Genomic DNA, 22,415 nt, shown 5'->3' on the forward strand with positions numbered 1-22,415 from the left:
CTCAAGTCAATGGGTGAAATCCTGGCCCTGTTGGAAGTCCGTGGGAATTTTGCCATTACTTCAGTTGGGCCAGGATTTTACTCAATGGAGTTACAACAGTGTAAAACTAGTGTTGAGTTCAGAATCCAGGCCCAGTGACTTCACCAGAAACTATACATCCCTGACTAGGGGTCAGATCATAGCTTCATGGTCTTCATTGGATCTTTGCTGTTACACCAGAAGAGTAAGGACCTGCATGATTGAGTGCTACATTATTAGGTCATGCTTTCAAAACTGGCCTCTAAGTCTGTGCTTACAAAATCATGACCTACTGTGCCTCCCCCCCCAGGAAATCTTGCAAGCAATGTTTAAAGGGCACACTTGAAAATGTGCTCCAGTATCCTAGGGTATACTTAGTGTAGGTCTTTCACCTGCATGGCTGGAGAATAGGAAAAGTAAATTTGCTCCTGTGATCGACTTTTCTTCTGAGAAGTAATTAATAAATGGCCCCTTTAAATAACTCCGCGTTCCAAACAGAACCCCAGATATTCAGGAATCTCTCCCACTCTTGTATCCTTGTAAATCAGAATCTGATCTGGCATCAGCATTTGTTTTAATTTTTTTTCCCCTGTACTGATGTAATGATTGTGCACTGTAGCAGACTCACAACGCTGCGGATTGAAGACCTCTATTTAGGTTTCCTCACATTATCTTGCATAGGTGCCACAACCCTGTTCTGCAGGAGCGTGTTTGGGGCAAGATGGTAGCCCAGGCTTTTCAGTTATCCTCAGAGACTGCCCCCAAAAGATGCTAATAAAGGCATTTGTGATATGGACACTTCTGCATTAAGAAATAGATTGAAACCACTAATTGCTTTTACATAATCCCCTGAACAGCCATCAGCTGGTAATGGCTTTTGGTCATCTGCATCTGAACTGCGCTGCATGTGAGCAGGGGACTTGGTGGTAAAATGCCTTGTGTAGCCTATTCCTACTCCCCATGTTGATATCTGTATATTGAATAATGCAAAATGCCAGCCAGCAAGTCAGGTGCTGCCATGTCACCACTGAGGCTGGCAGAATACAGCCTATTAAAAGACTGGCAGGTGAAAGCAGTCTGTGCGGTAAGGATGAGAAACTGCTCCTGAAATGGCTTTTAAACAATGCAGCTGTAAATTTTAACAATGTCATTTAAGTGCCATTTAAGAGTGTGGTGTCCTCTGCTTCCCCCGCCCAGTGGGATCTGCCAACTGACAGCACTATGGGGAAGAAGAAACTGCTCTCTAAAAGTCTTTTAAAAAAGACTGTTAAAAAGAAATATCACATTCCCCATAAACCTGTTTAAACAGCAGTTTACTCCTTAGTCCACCTCTACACGCATTCCCCTGACAGTCTCTTGTCTTTTTCCTTCTGCACTGGCAGACTGAATGGTGACGCAGTGGTATGAGACAGATTGATGTCATATATGACTTGCGCTGTGTGGAAGTCAGGACAAAGAGCCCAGCTCCCGTCTCCAGTAGAACTGGTGATGCTGTTTTAACTTTTTTTAGCTTTTTCAAAGGCAAAAAACGCAAGTATCCAAAGTCACACTTCTAGCGTGAGGTTTTCTTCCTCCCTCTTCCTCTTCCCCTCCCCCCGCATTTAGTTATGACACAGCTATATATCCAGATAGACTGAGGGCCACAGTGGCTAGCCACACGTTTGACTTTGGGGCAGAGAAAACCTAAACAACCTGAGCAAAGCTGCGCACTTGCACCTTTAAGTACTTGGATTGCACCCCATTTGGGTAGTGCAGAGGGCTCTGAATTCCAGCTGTAAACTTTGTTAATCCAAACTGAGTACACACAAGGAAGTCTGCCACTCTGAAAAATGTGTTCTAGAACTTTCTGGGCATTTTTGGTCAGGAAGAAACAATGGGGTGGGGGCAATTTTCCAAACCATCTTCTAACTTTAGAATTGTAGGGCCAGATCCTCACTGTAGATTCTTCCAATTATGTCATAGATCTATACACTGAGTTACACCAGCTAAGGATTTTTTTTCATGTAATTATCTGCACACTCATAATGTGCACAGGTCAACCACTTTTGTAATGGGCAATGGCTGCTTGACTGTGCTAATTTGGGAGTTTATGCCTATGCATGCTAAACTGCAGGCATAAATTTTAAAGCTGGATTGGGATGAATTTTTAGTTTGAGACTCTCTTCTTGTATTTTGATTTCAAATCTCCCTCCCCTCCTGAAAAGTCTGGGGTTGTTTGGATCTAGGGTTTCCTTTCTGCCCATTATAAAGATGTGATGGGCTATCTGCATACTTTAGACACAGGTTCAGATTTTGGTATTTGAAGTTAGGGTTTTGATTCAAGCCCATCTCTAGCTGAGACGGAACTGGAAATCAGGCACATAATATCCCATGTATTCCTTTGAAAATGTGGCCTATATGGGACATTGAAGTGCACTGGTGTATGGTAGAAGTAAGTTTACAACCAGTATCCAAAGCTTGGGCTTGGGTCTGTGGAAAGCCAATGTTCCCAGAATTTTTTATCTAGTAGTTGTTCTGCTGGGAGGGAAGAGGTTGTGCCTGTGACTGCAAAGTAACAGGTTATCAGAGTCTGCTGTAAATGAAGTCAAAATTGGCCACAGGATTCGGTTCTCCTTGATGCAGAAATCAACCAGAGAAAGCTATAAAATATCTAGGGACGTGGGTTTGAGAAGCCTATTGTCTGATGTGGAATGTGTATCAGTAAAACAGGAATGCAGCCTGGTTTCGAACACTCTGGAGTTTGAGGATTAACAAAATATGGGACATTTTCTAACCTCCGTTCTACCCATGAAGACAATGGTGTGTGTAACTGAGGGCAGAATTTAGCCTGAAGAGCTCTACAGGCACATTTCTTGACCTTCACACTGTTTCCCAAAGGCTCTTTTTATGCGCTTCTTGTTTCTCTCTCTCTCTCATTTTATAGTACACTTCTTGCAATTTTGTGTTCTGCTTTTATCCTGTTTCAGCATGATGCCCTTACACTGGGGTTGATCCTGCAGCCCTCCACATCAGGCATTCTTACATACTGCTACAAGCGTGTTATGTACTTTGGGTCATGCCTTATTGAAAGGGAACCTACAATCCCCCTGTGTGTGAAAATCCCATTGACATCTGTTGGGAGTTTCACAGTGCAGAGATTTTCTGGATCAGGCCCAATAAGAAGGAATTAACTAAAGTACAGAATGTATTTGTAAAAATAAATGCATTTCAAAATTGACCAAGGCATGTACAACATATGTTGCTTACAAGCTACAATTAAACAACAGTCAGTTTAGCCAGTCTTTTTCTAATAACATTTTCTGGTCACCTAATAATCCCTGAACCAAACTCTATTTCTGTAAACATATTTGCCACCTCTTTGGGCTAGAGATTATTTTCCTAGTCCACTGCCATGTACAATCATGACTGGGGCATGTGGGCACTAATGTAATATAAATAATAATTATCTGCAGAATAGTTTGGATGAATAATTCATCCTCAAGGTTGATCGTAAACTGTTGGCTGTGGCTGTTTGTTCATATTGTGTGATTGGTCAATGAAGTCCACATCGTATTGCTTCTGCTCAACTACGGAGAATTTTTAAACTGGAGAAGGCAGATCAAAAATAAACCATTGACTAACTTTTTCAAAAAGGACAAAACACTTAACACACTAATAGCAACTAAAATGAAAATGCTATGAATACGGAGCTGTTGCGTTATTGTAAATGGAAGGGGAGCTTCTCCCCAGAATCATGAATGGGAGGTAAACTGGTCTGAGCCATCACAAATGGGAGGGGAGCTGCCTATGATCTCTATTAAGATCTGGTCCACATTATGAAAATGGTTGGGAACTTCAACTTCTATATACACATTTCCTATTGCTGATTTACTTTATGGGCCAGATTCTGAGCTGGTGTAAATCAGCATAGCTCCCTTGAGGTCAATTGAACTATACTGATTTACACCAGCTGAGGATCTGCCTCTATAATTTGATAAAAAATTATTCAGAAGCAGAAGAGGAACAAACTCTTGAGCTCTGCTAAATTCTGAATCTAAAGGACTTACTCCTCACAGATATGCTTAAAGTTCCTGATTGCAAAACACTTAAGTACTTAGTTTAAGACCCAATGAAGTCAGTGGGACATAACAGCATTTAAGCATGTGCTTAAATGAAGTCCAACGAGGAGAATATTCTGATTGCCATGCATGGAGATAATCACATGACAAACTCTGAAAGGAGAATATAGACCAAAGAAGACAACAAAAATAGAAAGTTTATTGATCACTTTCTGGAAAGCCAGAAGTAATATGAGAAATGTCCCTTATAATGGGCTTAATATTAATTTCTTCTTTGAAGAAGAACTAGCCACTTCCAGACCATGGATCTAGTGTTTAGAACTTAAAGCCCTTGAGCTCAAGACAAAACTAAGCTGTTGATTAAAAGAGAAGCTGCAGAGTCAAAGCTAAGAGTTCAATCAGGGCCATGGAAAACATCAGTGATGCTTAAACAATATCTCCTGTGAATCTTTTAGTATTTCACTGACTAGTGAGACTCAAGCGACCAAACTGTTTTTCTTACTGCAAGCCAGTTGAGCTACCAACCTCTAGTAAACACTCTCTTTTCCCTTAGCACTGCAGGGTATGACCACTATGTCTAACCCCTAAAATAACCATGAGCATTAAGTCCATTGAAGAATAGATAAGTGGAAATAAATTTTTCTGAGCAGGACGTGAATTTGAGGGGGTCTGGGACATGGGGACGTTAAGGTCATTTTAAAATAAAGATCTGCAGAACTGGAAATTTAGCATTTTTCTATTTTTAGAAATATATATAAAAATAGCCTTGACACAAATGGGCCATATTCTGCTGTTACACAGCTGCAAATGAGGAGCACCTCCTTTACAACGTATATAGAATTATTTTGGTTTTCTACTGGTGCAAATGAGCACAATTTCGCCTAGTATCGGTTCTGGAGTTTATTCCTACTCCCCTTCCATCTCCACCCAGCAGCTGCATGTCCAGCTCAGTTCCTCCCCACTCCTTCTTGGTAGTGGAAGCAGTATTCCCCCAATCGGAGTCTAGTCTGGTACCAGGCCAGTCACTGACACAGATTAACTAGTTGCACAGTATAAATTATGACCAAAGGAGAAGATAATTGGTCTGTGGGATTCTCTGCCAAGTAAATTTTAGTCATGTCTGTCTAGATTCCATTCTTTAGAATAACATTTGCTGGATGCAGTCAGTTCTTAGGCATGCAAAACTGGGGCCCAATCCTGGTAGATGCTGAGCACTCCGAATTCCTATTAATTTCAGCAGGGGTGTTTGGCACCTAGCAGGAGGCAATTCTCATTTTGAGCAATGTGGCCCATCACATGATGGCAGGGGCCAATTCTTCTCCCACCCAAGTCCATAGAAGAGCTCTCATTTACTTCAAAATGGGACTGGGATCAGATCCTGAAAGAGCAGTAAAACAAAGTGTGCTTGAAATGCGCAGATGAGTATTTGTTTCGGATGCAGCAGAAAATAAATAATAAATGAAACTGTAAACCTGCATAAGGTCCATCTTTTTCCTAGATGCAAATTAAGATTTAAATATCAAAATGATAGGCTTCTGCTAATCCTTCTTAGGCAGTCATAAATTGTTAATCAGACTCTAGGCAGTGTTGTTTAATACCAACTTTAATAAAATAGCTGCCTGCAGCAGAAAGACAGTTGGGATTCTGACTCTATAAAAGTTTGGTAGCCGCGTCCACATTTTTATAGCCTGAGGCTCTCAGACTAACATTGATACCAACCTCTTTGAAATATGCTCATTTTTTAGACTTCTAAATTATTAAACACCTTATTAGTGGAAAGATTAGATGAGGGGAGGGGAGTCATTTCTGTATGAAGGAAAATGGATTAGAGAAGGAAGAAAAGTTGAGGGAATATTTACATTAAAAAAAATCCAGCTCTGTCGTTGATATACAGAGGTAATTTATAATTCATTTAAGAAATGAACCCATCAAATTATATCACAATGCATGACAAATTGCTATTGTCGAGCTATCCTGCAATAAATTACAAAGAATCATTCCTGTCATAGTGAAACTTCTTTGTGACTTAACCTTGTAGTGACATTGTTTTTTTTTATTATCCCCCTATTTTCCATAGGGCTTGACTTATGAAAAATCTCTCTATACCATCATACATTAATGGGGTGGAAAGTTTCACCATGTGACATAATCATGATGCCTATCAAAAAGAAGCTGTTCTGAATATTTAAAAAAGTCTTCCCTTTATTTACTTGTCAGGTGAACAGATTTTGGACTAAAAAAAAATCCTTAAGTACAATGCATTTTTTGCTCTATGTCCAGAGCTGCTTTTTAGCATGCTAATTGTTTGGCTTAATATGCAACACAAAGCACACTCATTGCTTTGAAGTGCTTATTCATGATGCCACAGATATTAGAGTGTATTTCTTAAGTACAAAACAGGACAATCCCTCCCCCTCGCCCACATTCTGTGGCTCTGACTGGTTTCCGTAACCAGCAGGATAATCATTTTGCCACACAGAAACAGATAAGAAAAAAATGTAAACAATTTAAAAAGCCATTTTAATTTAACAACAAATTGGGATCTGTACTTTGTACTAAATTAGCACTGTGAGCCTCATATCCATGCATAGCAAGGCTCCTTGTTCATTACTGCTTAATTAATCAGTCATGTTTCCATCTAAATGAAAGTTTTCTCGCTCTCCCTATCATCTCTAATATCTCATTGCAGACAGAACATCAAGTTAATCTTGCTTCCATTAGAAAGTTACTTCTGATGGCCCAACTCTGCTATTTACAATAACTCATTTTAGAGCCCTGGGCGAATACAAATTTGTATCTGCCTCCAATCTTCAAAAATGGTCCCCGGACATCTGTGGATTTGCAGAGCTCTACTCATCTTTTGCTAGTTTGTGGCTGAATCCTGTTTGTTCTGCTCTTGTGAGTCACCCTACTTGAGTCAATGGGCCAGGAGCATGAGAGAGGCAAGCAAGTATATGGCCCTTGATGCTTCATGTAAGGACAAGCAGTCTCATTCTCAACAAGCAGATGTCTAATGAATTTTCAGAATTGTGAGACAGCTCTCCACTACAGTGTATCATCCCTTTTGCTTTTTGGTGGCAGAACTGTTACCAAATATAAGGCTCGTCATTTTTTTAAAAAAGAAAGGAATCAAACAATAGATAAGCACATAGAGGTTTAGGGAAAGAACAGCAACCAGTAAGTATATGAGAAAAGATGAAGGGGAACAGTGACTGAAAACATGCACCCTAAATCCACTTCATTCCTTCTTTATTTCTTTGGGAAAAAAGATTTATTGTGTTCCCTTCATAGAAGTCAAAGATGGAAAAGACCTGTTAGGTCATCTAGACTTTTTGGACCATACTGACCTGGCTCCAGTCAAACACAGTGTTATGCTACCCTTTCTGAACCTGCGGTCTCTGACAACAATCTACAGTACGTGGTGAACATTCATGGACTCAAATTCTAGGGAGTGGTTTCAGATTGTCTTGAGCTGCTGCAAGCCCTGAATGCGTTCTGAAGCCAGTTACTGAAGCCTTCCTCCTAGATGACACCACAGATTAACTAACCCTCTTGTGTTCTGACCATCAGGGACTGTCCCAGGCCTTTGTAAGATAGCAGACAGATAGTAGGGTGGTGAGGGCAGGAAACAAATCTACAGCTGAAATGCTGATCTCGGATGGAAAGCTATTTTTAATGTCTGTCTTGTTAAATTTGAATACATCAGTAATCACACACAATATACTTGCCTATTTAATATTAAATGAGCAGTCATAACCAGCTATAAGCAAATCCTGAGAAATCCTGCTGTGTAAAGTTGCTCTGTTAGGGTTCAGTGTAATATTTCCCCTGAAAATGAGGATGTGTGCTGTATTTTAACCTAGATTTGTGACAATCAGCTTCTTACCTCACATTTACCAGCCTGGTTGAAATTACAACCTGTTGCTAAGGAAAATTACGATACCTTAAAGTGAATGAGATATCTGGCAGCTTGAAGCATATCTAACAAATGGATTACAGTAAATTAATGAGGCACCATTTTAAGAAATCCTGCAAAAGACATCCTAAAAGTGTTAAAATATGATATTTCATTTCACAGCAGAATAAATTATGTGTGGAGACAAGTGGAAGCCTGGATTTTTTTTATTTTTTTTTTTTTTAGAAAGGGAAAAAAAAGCCCTTTCTAGAAATCAAAGGGCACCCTTTTATTTCTGACAGGGAAGCACTGCCTTAAAAGCAGTAAACATATTCAAATCACAAGATGGCTTTAAAATAGTGCCATTGCGTGTAAATATTAATAAATAAGATACATTGGGCCCAATTTTGCCCTTGGATGTGTTACTCTTGGGGGAATTCTGCACCACTGTGCAATGCAGAATTTTGCAGAAATTAATGTGTGCACAGAATTTCCTTTCACCCACAGAAACGGGCTGCAATGCTCTTGGTCACCAACGGGGGTTGGACTAGAGGACCCCCTGAGGTCCTTTCCAACCCTGATGTCCTATGATGGGGGGGCAGGGAGCAGGTGTCTGGGCTCTGGAGGAGGGGAGCGGGTGTCTGGGCAAGGGGGTCCCTGTGACTGGGCTCTGGGGAGAGGTAGAGACACAGGAACTGGGCTGTCATAGGGGTTTCTTTCCCTCTCTACTCCTGAGGGAATGTGTGTGTATGTTACAGACATATTTGCTGACAGGTATTTTGAAATAAATTACCAAAATAATTGAAATTGGTGTGATTATGTAGTGTTATTTTGAAAAATAAAATTTGCAGAATTTTAAAATACTGTGTGCATAATTTTTAATTTTTTGGTGCAGAATGCCACCAAAATAACGTGTGCACAAAGCTTCCATTAAAGTCTAAATGGAGACATGGGCATCTGAAGACAAAATCTGGCCCACTCTGAACGCTTCATACATATGTCCAAACCTCTAGCTCCTGAATATGGCTATATTCTAGAATGGAATCCCTGCTACAGTCAGGCAAACCCTTATAGTATATTATTCTACCCCCACCCAAATATTCTGTATGTCTTCTATATTTCACTTCCTTGACCCATCACTGCTAATTAACAAGGGCCACCTCATCCTTGCAAATCTGTGGTGAGGAATCTCACCCCATGCCGTGCAAGTTGTTCTATGGGTTCATTGTGGGTATCACATTTAGCAAAGTTTTCAGTGAATTGTTCTCATTTCTAATTAATTTCCTCCTCCTTCCTGAGTTATTATTTAGTGATACCACGCCTAGTGTTTTGGAGGTCACAATATGGTCACCATAGAAGCAATTGTGGTGATGTCACACATTGCATTGCAAACTCACGAGAACCCTCCAGTGAAACAGTGAAGCAAATGAGTAGCCCTGTCAACTTCAGTAGGACTACTGATGTGCTTAAAGTTAAGCATGTGCTTAGTGTTGTTCCAGATCTGGGCCTGGCTGAAGGAGGCCAGGAAGTCCAGCAGCATGAGGAAAAAATTCCTATGTTTACAAAGAAAAAGCTTAATAACCAGCAATGATGGGAAAGGAAATACAGTAACAGTTACTTACACTTAAAAGGAGTTTTGACAAAATATACAATTTTGAAAAATTATTTGGCACGGCTTTGATTGTCTAAAAGAGCAAGGTTAGTGGACTCAAACCTTTCTTCTGAATCTTTTCCCTTGCAGCAATGACAGCTAAAGTGAGCTCTCATTTCACAAAAGGAAATTGTCATTTCATGAAAGGGATTCCAAATGTGTGTATTCCTCCTCTGTGATCTTGCCGAATGCTGTCTCTAGCTCTTATTATTGAAGATCTGTTTGTCTAGTAGGTTGAGCGCACAGTTGAGACAGGTGCTTTTTAGGACTAATTCAGCCCTACCACTATTCCATTTAATCTGTCTGCATTTACACTACCTTCAGTACCGCAGTACCTGCGTGCTAATGACACACTGGCCCTGGACAAGTAACCTCCCTGTGGCTTAGTTTACCTACCTGTGCAATGGAAAAAATGCATGTGTGTTGTTGTAGCCATTTCAGTCCCAGGATATTAGACGGACAAGGTGGGTGGACCAACTTCTGTGTCATACATCTGGTGAGACCTTTGGGGATGAGATTTGTTTCTTGCATTTGCTCAGGAAGTAGATGTTGCTACTAAGGTTTTTGCTTCTTGTTTCTTCAAGTTGTGGCATTTCCATTTCAGATAGCTAAATTTTATATCCTCCACTGTTGTGTGCAGTGAAGTTGTAGCCGTGTTAGTCTCTCTAATATCTTGGGACCAAGTGAGTAAGGTAATAGCTTTTATTAGACCAACTTCTGAACAATTACCTCACCCACCTTGTTTCTCCCATAGAACCAATAATGCAGACCTACATTACAGGGACGTTAAAGCGTGATTGTCTTGATGTGCAGGGGAGAAAGGGTCATAATGTGACTCCTTGGTCTGCTGCACTCAGCCTGCACTGCATGCCCATAATGTAGCCTGGGGAGGAAAAGAGCAGCCTTTCTGGGTCTAATACTTCCTCAACCCTCCCCCCCTTCCCCCCCCCCCCCCCGCCACACACACACAAAGTGGGCAAAGGCTTGGCTCCACAACCCAACCTGCTGGCCAGTGCAGCTGAGCCAGCGCAGATGGAGAAGTGATCAGTGCCATTAGATAATGGGCTCTACCTCTACCCCCAAAAAGTAAAGGGGGAGTAGATTGTGACTCAGTCAAGCTCCTGGTCTACTCTAAAGCTGGTCAAAAAACAGGGAACACTTTCTTGGATACATCTTTCACAAAGCTTTTGTACGTTTCAGGTAGTATTGGAGCTAGTCCGAAAAGAGGCAAGGTATTTGTTTTTTTGTGGAAAAAAAAAAATTAGCCAACCCCCCACACTTAATTTTTTTTTGAAATTTTTTGACCAGCTCCAGTTTGCTCCAGGAGCAGCATAAATGAGCAGAACAGAGAAGACGATGAATTGGATAGGGTGCTACCATGAGATTCTGCTGACCTAGATTCAAACCCAAGCTCTGCCCCTGACTTCCTCTTTGACCTTAGGCAAGCCCTTAGCTTTTCTATGCTTAAGCACTGCCCATCTCACAGGGATGTTATGAGGATAAACACATTGAAAGATTGTGGGGTGACCAGATAGAACTTGGCTTTGTCCTGTGTCAGGGACAATACATAAGCTGACTCCTTAGTATCCACAGAGCACTGTGAAAATACAAAGCAATCTATTTGCTCGAGGATAGTTCTAATTCTCTTTTCTTATATTTATAAAGAAATTACTCATTTTTAATCATTAATGCCAGCAAGATGGTACTTATCAGAAATCCTACAATAACAAACCACTAGGCACACAAAAAGAAAAAAATTCAGAAAGAAAACAGATTTCACTTGCAAGCTTCCGGAAGAAATTAAAGTTAGCAATGTGCTTTTTAAAAATATGATGGAAAAATACCTGGATCCCTTTCAAGGTGTAAGAAAGAACATTCCCCCTTAGGCTATAACTTTTGTGTTTGTAGCTGGGCTCAGCCAAGTTTAGTCTTAAAATCCTGATTCAAATCCTCTTGATCACAGCAGAGTATAGGCAGCCTAACCAACTTTAATGCAGAACAGATTTTTGTTCCCATCTCCTTATGGAATACAAAGTGGAGGCTCCTTCATAGACAGATATTTGCATCCCAATTTTCTTTTTCTTCATGTTAGGTTTTACGCTTCACACTAAAGCTGAGCTCCATGCTAATGATCATGTTGATTGAACAGCATTTGTTGTTTCAGGAGCTATTAACGGCTGGATGAAGTGCATAGGGGTGGATAGGAGTCTCTATCTTCCGCACAAATAAACACACACCTGCAATACCTGTGGAAGCTTGACTAGTGTTTAATTTCTGTGCTAATTTTCAATCTCCACTGACCCTTATCTGAGGTCCTCCTGCTCTGGTTCCATCATTAGGTGCAAAAGCGGAAATGCTGGAAAGACACACTACCTATTACTGCAAAACTATGTTATGGTGTGTTACTAGGGAAGGATTGGGAGGAGACGGTGGACATTTATATTGCAGTTAAATGTAAATCACATGGCTACAATTAAACACTTTCTGTGTGTGTATATATAACCTAGCAAAACAACCTCATTAATCCATAAAATATCTGCCCACCATGCCAAAACAAAGCCACTATTACACAGGCTACTTAACACAACAAGGTGAGCACAGTTCCTGAATGGGAGCAGATGGAAATGTATATGCTATGCTTCTGGCAGAGTGTGTGTGTGTGGGGGGGATGTCTGGCTTGTGTCTTTCAGGCTGGGTGTGGGACGAGGGAATGCAATATCTGCATAATCCTGGATTGCTCACCTGAATGCTGTCAAGTGGTCTGGCTCCATCACAGTTAAGTCATCACTTCTTTGTTAAAACACCCTTTTTGGGATGCTTTTTGGGAGACCAGTGGCCTCGCAATAACTCAGAAAGGAGACCTAAGTTTAGACTCTCCACGCTGGGAAGGCTACCCTGCCAGCTAGAAGACCCATGAAAAGGAAAAACAATTTCACATCTCTCAGCATTACCTAGGGTGACCAGATGTCCCGATTTTATAGTGGTCTTTTTCTTATATAGGCTCCTATTACACCCCCGCCCCCCCCATCCCAATTTTTCACATTTGCTGTCTGGTCACCCTAGCATGATCCCTTGCAGCGGATTTAGAGAGGTTGTGGGTTCCTAAAAGGTAGACCTGCCTGCTCACTCCTCTGAAACACAAGATGACTGCTAAGATGTAGGCTCCTGAGGGAGAAAAAATGACCGGTGGTGTGGGAAGATCCTTGCGGTTGTAAGAGGACTCCAGTAAAATGGATTAGGTTTTGGAGAGTTTTAATGAACAATCCGTATAATCTGAGATATTCTCATCATGGGACACCCTCTGCAACAAAGTCATATTTCTGTTTATAAACAACCTTCAACACCCAGTGCTGGACAAGATTTACAAAGGAACCAGTGCTATACCAATCAGCTGAAGAAAAGACAATACTGACAATTGGCAGCACCCAGTATAGAGACCATGGCTCAATTCTGCTGCCAATTAATCCAGTGTAAATTTAAATTAATGGAGCAATGCTGATAAAGGCGTGATCAGAATTAGGCTGAGTATTGGGCTAATAGGAGAAGGACAAACAGGAGGAATGTAAATGCACTAGAGAAGCTTTGTTCTTACGCCCACTGAAGACAAGGGGAGTGCTGCCATAGCCTCTAACAAATGTAGGATGGGCCCTAGGAAAGGAGAAGAGAGAAGATTTTTAAAATGAGATTTATAATGAAAGTAAAACAGGATGGGGGAGGAACCCCAAAACACAACTTTGTGTTGTTTTCAGGCAGTGGTTTCTAATCAAGTTCTAATGCAACGTCGCAAACAATACAATTGACAGATAACTATTTCTTCTGCAGTTCCCTTGTTAGCATAATGCTCCTGATGCTTTGCATTTATTATGCATTATTCAACGTGGGTTTTTTTTATTATTTAATTGAAATAGGGACTGATGATCTGCTTTTGTGCCTTTTTTGTTAGGCAAATAAGGCAGATAGCAGCTGAGTTGAAACACTATTAAAAAAAGAAAACCCTATATTTCAAACTGAGTCACTTCTCTATCCTTATTAACCAGGGATCCTGATTTCTCCAGAGCCTCAAAATGGGCTGCCATGACTAAGCGAACCAGCTTCTGCCAGATTTTATCTTGCCTGGAACACATTTCAAACTTCAGAACCAATATTTAAACTGCAAGTCGAATCCTGCACAGAGGCAGCAGAAGAGATTGATTCACCAGCATGCAGAGCTTTTAATTTATTCTAATTCATAATTTCAGAGACTCATCCTAAATATTGTAAGGCATACAGCAAAGGAACAATGCATGGCACTGCACAGCAGGGAAGATTAATCACAGCTGAGGCTAACTGGCTAGTTTTTGACAGTTGTGTGGCTAAGCGATTACAAAAACTAAAAGCCCTTGAGCAAAGCCGCACAGCTATGCTAGCTGTCCTAGTCTTCAGGGGGTTAATTTAAGAAATCTGTCAAGCACAATAGCTTCAGTCGTGTAGTTCCTCCATGCTCCCTCTCAAGTATAATAATGGTAATCAAAAGCCACCTTAAACCATTTATTTTTTATTTTTTGCATCATTGCAGCAGACTCATTGAAGAAATTACCATTATTATGCAACATGCTGTGTACCATCACAGCAGGCTGCTCCCAAAGTATTTTATCAACTTTGTTTTTATAGATTTTAGTTGCTTTTTACCTTTGTAGTTAGTCATTTCTGGTGAGATTCATAAGCAATTTTTTGAGCATCTTGAGCCTTGGCACTGGGAAATTCCAATAGAAACCAAATGTCAATGCAGACAGCACACCAATAAGTCAGGCAAGAGCTGGACAACACTGTCATTTAAACACGAACAGAATACCAATGCTCTCCTACACATGGATTATTAAAGCAGCCCTGCTACTATTGTGGAGGCAGGCATGGATTAAGTGACCCAACAGAGATCCCATCCAAATCTAACCATTCCTCAAGTCTATAACTAGGAGAAAATCAACATGTTGACATCATCTCTCGCAAGATGAAAATAAATTTAATGAACTGAGTGGAAGGAGGATTGGGGAGGCTCAAGACTTGAGGGATTCATCATATCCTTGAGTTGCACATTAACTTCATTGCTTGTAAGGGCTGCCGTCTGCGTATGTTCTGCTAACCATTCAGAAGTTCTATAAATTGAAACATTTTCAGCAGAGAAAAATATTTTTCTTTAATGGGGGTGTTTCCTTTCAAGGAAGTCTCTCAATTAAATATATTCTGAACAGCAGAGTACAAAATGCAAACTTTACTTTTCAAAAGGAAAAACTATCTTTAGCACCAGATTACTACTTTCAGGGGGGAGTTGTGCAGATGGAGACGAGGCAGAAGACAGATGCATATTTCTAACAGTGAACGACCTGGTAGAAAAGGATGACTGTGCCTATAACTGTAACCTTTGGAGTGCTAGCACTGAACTATATGAGAACCATGAACTGGTGTGAAAGCTAAAATACCTAGAGCAGCATTCCTCAAAGACTACGCTGTGGACCAGCACTGGTCCCTGAGATCTCCATGACATAGTTCAGGAAGGCAGAAATCTGTTCCCTGGTATCAAAAAGGTTGAGAAACACTAAGCTTGAGAGACTAATAAATCCCCTACAGGGACCCCAGGTTGCCAGATCCTGAAATGACTGCAAAAATAATTGCAAGGAATTACAGTTAGATTAAATCAGTGCCATTTTCCTTGAAAATGTATTGCTACTTCTGATAGTTTGCTTCCCCCCATCTCCAAAGTCAATCACAAGCCAGCAGAAATATGTCCAGAAAAACTGCAATGCCGTGTAAAGTCACAAGCATATGAGATTATATTTTTACAGTTGCCCTGGAACATAACACTGGAGAGGAGAGAGGGGGAAGAGATTTCCTGAAATATTTATTAGCACATTTGGGCTGTTTAAGGAAACTATCCAATTAGTTCTCTGCTGCCAGGCCTATTAAAAAAAAGTGTGTTTATATCCATGAAGAAGGAATCTACTTAAATTTAGATCTCCAGCCCTCCACTCTCTTCACATATGCAAATGTATTGCCTCAATTGCCTTTAAAAGGATTTTTTTTAAAAAATAGGGATGCACCAGTACCATCACATTATACTGCTCATGAGCAGTTGTTAATCATATTTATGGATTACTTAAACTAACATGCAAGCACCTGCACATGGAACTGACTGCACAACCGATATTTCACTATAGAAAATGCATGAAATAAGCCTTTATCTTGATGGGGAGAGTTATGTTTATTTTGATTAAAACTAGGGACTCCTACCCAAATTCCATCCTGAATTACAATAGTTCCAAGGTGCTATTAAATATGGTCCCATGAAAGGATGAACAGAAACAATGCTAGATATGTATTTATATACACGCACAATACACGGGTATGTGTGTTGTCATTAACTATTCTGAATTGGCATCCTTTCCCTTCCAGTTTTGTTTCAATAACTGTAAATTAAACAAAGGGCTGACTTTACACTCAGTAAGCAAGTTGGCTACCTGATACCCTTTAAGGTTTTGCTATCACTCTAAATCCTAGGTGTCAATAAAAAAGGTGCCTCATTGTCTCTTTTTGGAGAAAAGTAGCAGATCTGGTGTCAAGCCGGGAGCAATTTTGGTCATTAAACTTCTTGATCCTTGAATGTCAGCGGGAGTCACGTAGGTGACCATCCACTTGCACTTACAGAGTACTGCATTTAACTCTCCATAAAATATGGATTTTATTGCAGCAGTGACAGGAATGCTTTCCACAGCCCCTGACCGCCACAGGGACTGCTTAGTGCCGGATACAACTCTTTGCACAAGCAGCATATAAAACAGGGTGAGATTTATTTATCGATAAAATATAATTTCACTCTGTAACAGGTAGCGACAGGGCGACACCAGTGCCTTAGCCTCATTCACTGCGAGGTATGAATTCAGTGTCTCTCTGTGGTCACGCACCCCCGGTCAAATGCCTCCCCCCCCCACCCCATCAAGAATTTCACGAGTGTCGGTTTCTAGACGGCTCCAGCACGACCCCCCCGGCCCTTCTCCTTCGAGGACGCCCCTCACCTCAAGCGCGCGCCACGCTCAGCTCCGCGGCGCCTCCGCCCGGCCGGGCGACCCGAGCGCTCCCGCCCCGCGCTCCTTGCGCTCGCTCGCTCGCTCGCCACCTGCTCTCGCCTCCCGAGCCCAGGTATCGTTGCAGGTACTTTCTGAACCAGCTGCTGCTGCTGCTGCCCCCCTCCCCCTTCCTTTGGCTAAAGGGTCTTGCTAGTGCCCCTGAATTTGCAGCAAGACGCCGCGTCTCTTTGCCCTCCTTAAAATGACACCAAACGCACGTGAATTGCCAGCGGCGCCCGGCCCAACCTGCGCCGGCCTCCGGCGCGCACACCCAGCGGCCGGGGCGCGCAGTGCCCCCCAGCACCGAGCTGGCAACTTTGCCAAAGCGGCGGCTTTTTCAGGAGCATTCGCACCCGACCAAACGAAAGGGAAGGCGGCTGCTCCTCCGTTAAACTTGCCCTGCACCAGTCCAAAGCTTGATCTCCTTACCGGTAAGAGAAGAGGACGAGTGCTCAGCCTCAGGCAGGAATACAGCGGCCGGCGTGGACACCGTGCTGCGCCTCCGCCTGCTGCCCGCCACGCTGCCGGCTACCTCCACGCCTGGATCTACTCGCGTCTAAGTGGGGCTCGCTTTCTCCCAGCGTCACTTTTAACTCTGGCATGCAGGGAGCCGAAGCCGAGGGGGGCTCTCTATCTGATTGGTTTCCATTCAGTGCTCCTGATTAATAAAAAAAAAAGAAAAAGGAAACCACCCTCCCTCCCTCGCGCGCACACACACACACACACACGGACAGAGTGCTCTGCTTCTGCAGCACCACTCGGTATGGGAAGGTTAAGGGCTGGGGAAAGCAGGCACTTCCAGACACACAGTGATTTGCAAGTGAATGCGGTGGGAGGGTACGGGAGGAGGGCTTTGTTAAAGGACCCCCCCCCCCCCCCCCGAGACTGACTCTGTTTGAAGCCTAAAGCAATCAGCTCTGTCTAATCTGCTGGTAGTGATAGTAAAAGCAGAAAATGGAAAAGAAGTTAAGACATCCTCATAACTTATATTTGTGTGCGTCTGTTTGGGGGGAGGGGCAAGGGGTGTTTAAGCCTGAAATGAAATTTCTGCCCTTTTTGTCATCAAAAATGACTGCATTATTTTTTTTCCCCTTGCTAACTTCCTGGACCTTCAAATCAGGAATTCCCAGTGAAATACTACCTTGCATGACAGTACGTAGATGTGGTGGCATGTGAGTACATGCATGCAGCTTCTGTCTAGGTTACCTGGACAGCTCATAGAATCATAAAAACGGTTTGCCCACACCTAGCACAATGTGGCCCTGAAAGGAAGCTTTGGGTAATAAATATAAACATGATGACAGAAATTAATGGTCAGTTACATTTTGCCTATCAGGAGTAGTGTATCCCCTTTATATGTATATCATTGTTCACTATAATAGTGTTTTTCTCATGCTTTGAACAGTTTCATTGTTAATGTTGCAAGCTTTGCAGCTTCTAACACTTGCCTTGGAGAGGATTCCATAGCCCAGTGCGGGATATTATGAATCTTTTCCCTGATTATTCAGCCTACAATTTTGGCCTTCTCAATTTTTCTCTATTATTCCCAGTTACACCCTGCAGTACAAACCCAAGTTATTTTTCCCCCCATTCTAGGGGAAAATTGTGTGCTGAGTTTCTTGGAGGCGGCCCTCGCAGCCCAGGGGAGTTTGGCTTGAAGTGGATTTAAGTCACCTTTGTGCCCTTTTCCAGGGACTCTGGAATAATTTAGACAGTGCTGGGGGTCTGAGTTTCAGCAGTTTCTTCAGGTCTGCCATATAGGTCACACGACACCCTGGAATCTCTGCAGTGCTTGGGCCCTGCCCCCAGCATGCCCTTCCTCCCTCCACTCCCAACCCTCCTGTGCCAGGCATTGTGAAGGGATCCTTGAAGGCAGCCTTAAGGTGTCCTCCCTCAGCCAGACACAGGGATTTTAGAGCCCCTTTAGTTTGGTAAAAAGATGAGAACAGCATAAAGTGGCCAGAGTGAGGTTGAGACACCCTAAGAGTCCACCTTTCAAATATTTGCAGACCATATTTATGTAAAGAAGCGGTAGCAGTAACCGCTTAGCCAAGCTGTACCTGTTTAAGCATTTTAAATTTCCTCACAGATCATTCCTCTAGGTATATGGATCCTTTTGGTCATTCTTCTTTGAACTTCCTCCAGTTTCCCAATATCTTTTTGTTGAAAGCCCAGGACTAAATGCAATATTCCAGGTTCAGAACTTTCTATGTAGACAATTCTCCCTCCCCGCTTTTTGACAGAATGGATATGCAGTCTCTGTCTTATGCTGCCATGTCACATTGTAAATGTAAGATCTCTTTTTGGTATTAGTCTTTCCCTCATGCTGAATGGATGTAATTGCATTGTTTTTCCCATTTTCCTCAGACCACTTTTCATTTTTCCAAGATGGATTTCTGCACTGTGCTGAAAAGTGAGTGATTTCTCCTTTTTGTACTCAATGTGTACTCAAAAGAATCTGCATACAGATTGGGTAGATAGGAATAGCAACTAACAATTGCACTTTCATGGATATGTGAAGAGGTTTTTTTCTTTTTGTTTTCAAGGTGACCTTGTCAAGGTCATGTTCTACCTCCTCGCCATTCATCGTTTAAATACCATAATGGTATTAGAATTCCCATACTGGATCAGGTCATTAGTCCATGAAGTGTCCTGTACCTGACACCTGAGCTGACTGAAATGTTCAGCTAGCCTTATAAAAATTACTCCTAAGTCAGCATTGTCTGAAATTGACAGCACTGTTGCTGAGGCCAAGAATTTAGCAAGATTCAAAGAAGGATTCGATGTTTATGTGGCTAACAAGAGTAGCCAGAGTTGTTATAGTTAATGCTCACTAAAAGAGTAGTGGATGGGAAATAAAAAGCTCATTTTTCACATTTTAAAGTAATCTCCAGCTATTAAGGATTAGGATGAGACCATTAGGAGAGGGCAGGTTATCCCATATCTACCTACTGTAGGGTTCTTACATCTTCCTCTAAAGCATCTTGTGTGGGCCACTGTCAGAGACAGGATACTGGAATAGATGGACCATGGTTCTGATCCAGCGTGACAGTTCTTATGTTCCTATGTCTTGAATTTGAATTGTCTATGAAACTGTCATTATCTCTCAAATTTGTTAAACATAGCAAATGTTTTAGCTGTCCTGTGAACTTTTCTCCACCCAGCTTCTTCCATAGTCAGTGTACCTGCCAAGCCCTAAGAAATCCTGGCACCCCACTCCAAAAGGAATCTAAGATAAAAAGGTGGGATCTAATGCTGATTTGGGGTGAAGGAGTGTCTCGGGGTCGGCAGAGGCCAGCTATGGTTCTCTGTATGTTCCTGGCCCTGTAAACCAATCTGCAGATCTTTATTTGCAGATCCTTATTTGAACAGAATGCTGCAGAGTTCTCATTGTTCTACTTGATGAGTAGTTTAATATCTAATACGGGGTTCTCAAACTGTGGGTCAGGATCCCCAAAAGTGGCCCAGGCTGGTGTTGGCCCTGGGCCTTAGCAAGTCGGAAGCCCAAGCCCCACTGCCCGGGGCTGAAGCCGAAGCCCAAGCTCCATTGCCCAGGGCTAAGGTTACACACCCCCTGTCCAGGGCAGAAGCCCTTGGGCTTCAGCTTTACTTTTACCCCTCCCCGCCCAGGGTGGTAGGGCTTGGGCAGGCTTGGTCTTCAGTCCCTCCTCCTGGGGTCGTGTAGTAATTTTTGTTGTCAGAATGGGGTCACGGTGCAAGGAAGTTTGAGAACTGCTGATCTAATACATCCACTATCCTGTGACTGCATTTTTAAGGGGATGGTGTGGATGATCTAATATGCGTTTCCCATCACTATTTTCTGTGATCCTCCAGAGGAAGTCAGAAACCTTCCATAATGCACCGCTCCAGTTTCCTTCAGTGCTGCACAAGAAGGGAAAGAGATTTCTGGCTTAACACTGCAAGCAATCAGCTGATGTTAGCAAAGATGAGGCTAGAATAATATTATCTTTTCGTAGCATAACTACCAATGTTATTGATGGTCACAGTTATCCATATCTTTAAAAATCCAGACACGCTGTGTTTGACCCACTGACCTTCTGGTGTAATGAGTTCCACAGGTGGGCTATCCACTGCATAAATATTTCCATTTGGTTTGCTTTACATTTATCGCCCCTTAATTTCAAAGAGTGTCTCCTTATTCTTGTGTTGTGGGAGCAAGTGAAAGGAAGCACCTGGCCAGTTTTCACTATATCTTTCATCATCCTCGGTATCTTAATCAAGTTCGTAGTTTTTTCTCCTTCCCAAACTGATTAACCCCAGTCTTTCAAATCTTTAAACCCAATTCTGTGAACAATTATTCATATGCATATAGCTACTCTCCTCTGAAGTGCCGTTGGACAGTATATGGGAATAACAACTTGCACAACTGAACTCAGTATTTTGCATGTGAAACCCACTCAGCATTTTTGTTACCCTTTTCTGGACATTTCCCCTTTCTGTTATCTTTCTTGAACAGCTGCAACCAAAGTTGGGCACCAAAACTAGTCCAATGAATTATAATGCATTATTCTGTTTTGATATCTTTGGCATTGTCGTCCTTTTAGAAGATAAATCTTTAATGTAACACTAAATCGTGGCTTACCTACCATGCATCCTACCAAAGCTTCACAAGCCCTTTCTAGGGGTGCCTTCATCATTCTGATTGTAGGTATGACTATGTGGTAGATTGGTCAGAAATTTGCTGATGGAACAGTTTTTTATATGGGAAACTCAATGGAGTTGAAATGTTCTACAAGATCATGTTAATTCCATCAAAACTTCTGATGGAAATCTGCCTGGATCTTCACCCGCCTCAGCACTCTGAGTCCCCAAGCTCCATGGCTTTCAGGCTCTCCATCTCCATGGCAGCTGGCAAGTCTCCACGCAGCCAGATCCCCAAGGAATCAGGCAGCATGGAAGCAAGTCAAAAAATTCCATTTTGGTTCTCCCAAAATGAATTTAGATCCTGCAAACTTCAAATTTTTAGCTTTTCATCCTGATTTCAGATTAAATCAAAAATTTTCATGGAAGCAAAATTCTGTTTTTTATGGTTATCTCCAGCACTGACGAGAGGGTGAGTTAGGAGGACAATTGTACCAGAGCCCAAAGCTCAGGAGAATCCCCAAAACATCTGTAATGGCTGTGTATAAATAACGTGAAATAAGAGGGGCTGGAACGCAAGTCTGATGTGTCAGAGCCACATTCTTGAGTTTTACTTGATGGGCCTAGTCACCTCTGTTATGACTCCCACTGTATATTTCTGTGCTGTTTTGTGTACATCTGAAATGTGCCAAGACATCATGAAATGTATTTATTCATTCATTTATTACATGATTACCACTTAAAAATTGAACATCCCCCCCCCCGCCCTCAAATTCCTCCTCTGCCTTTTCATGATGACATTTGTGTAGGGATGGGAAAACCAACCACAGCCTTTTCATGAAATTCATACTGACTTGGGTATTTTCCAAAAAATGTCACACACCTCTGGAATTGAGATAAACAGGAAATTCACTAGTACTGAAATATCACAAATAAAGTTGTTCTTTTGGTGTTTATCATTCCACTACTACAGGATATCTCATGAGAGTACTAGCTAAAGAGAGTCTGCTAAGCTTCACATAAACACACACATTTTGGATTGTTTATCTGAACTAGCATTTGAGGTTCATTCTTAACCAATTTTAAATTTATGT

At 41.9% G+C, this 22,415-nt stretch overlaps 1 protein-coding gene across 3 annotated transcripts in view; it reads right to left on the reverse strand.

Annotated features, from left to right (window-relative positions):
- Positions 1 to 17,521, reverse strand: part of CDH6 (cadherin 6) — a 115,322-nt gene extending 97,801 nt beyond the window's left edge. The window contains exon 1 of one of the 3 annotated variants that reach the window (XM_048839678.2): positions 17,149 to 17,521. The gene's annotated coding sequence lies outside the window, so the exon portion shown is untranslated. Of the gene's footprint in view, positions 1 to 16,668; positions 16,690 to 17,148 lie in introns of those variants that run through there. The other 2 variants (XM_048839676.2, XM_048839677.2) reach the window with 2 other exon arrangements.
- Between the last annotated feature and the right edge of the window lie 4,894 nt (positions 17,522 to 22,415).

Source organism: Caretta caretta, chromosome 2 (assembly GCF_965140235.1).
Source record: "Caretta caretta isolate rCarCar2 chromosome 2, rCarCar1.hap1, whole genome shotgun sequence".
NCBI lineage: Eukaryota > Metazoa > Chordata > Testudines > Cheloniidae > Caretta > Caretta caretta.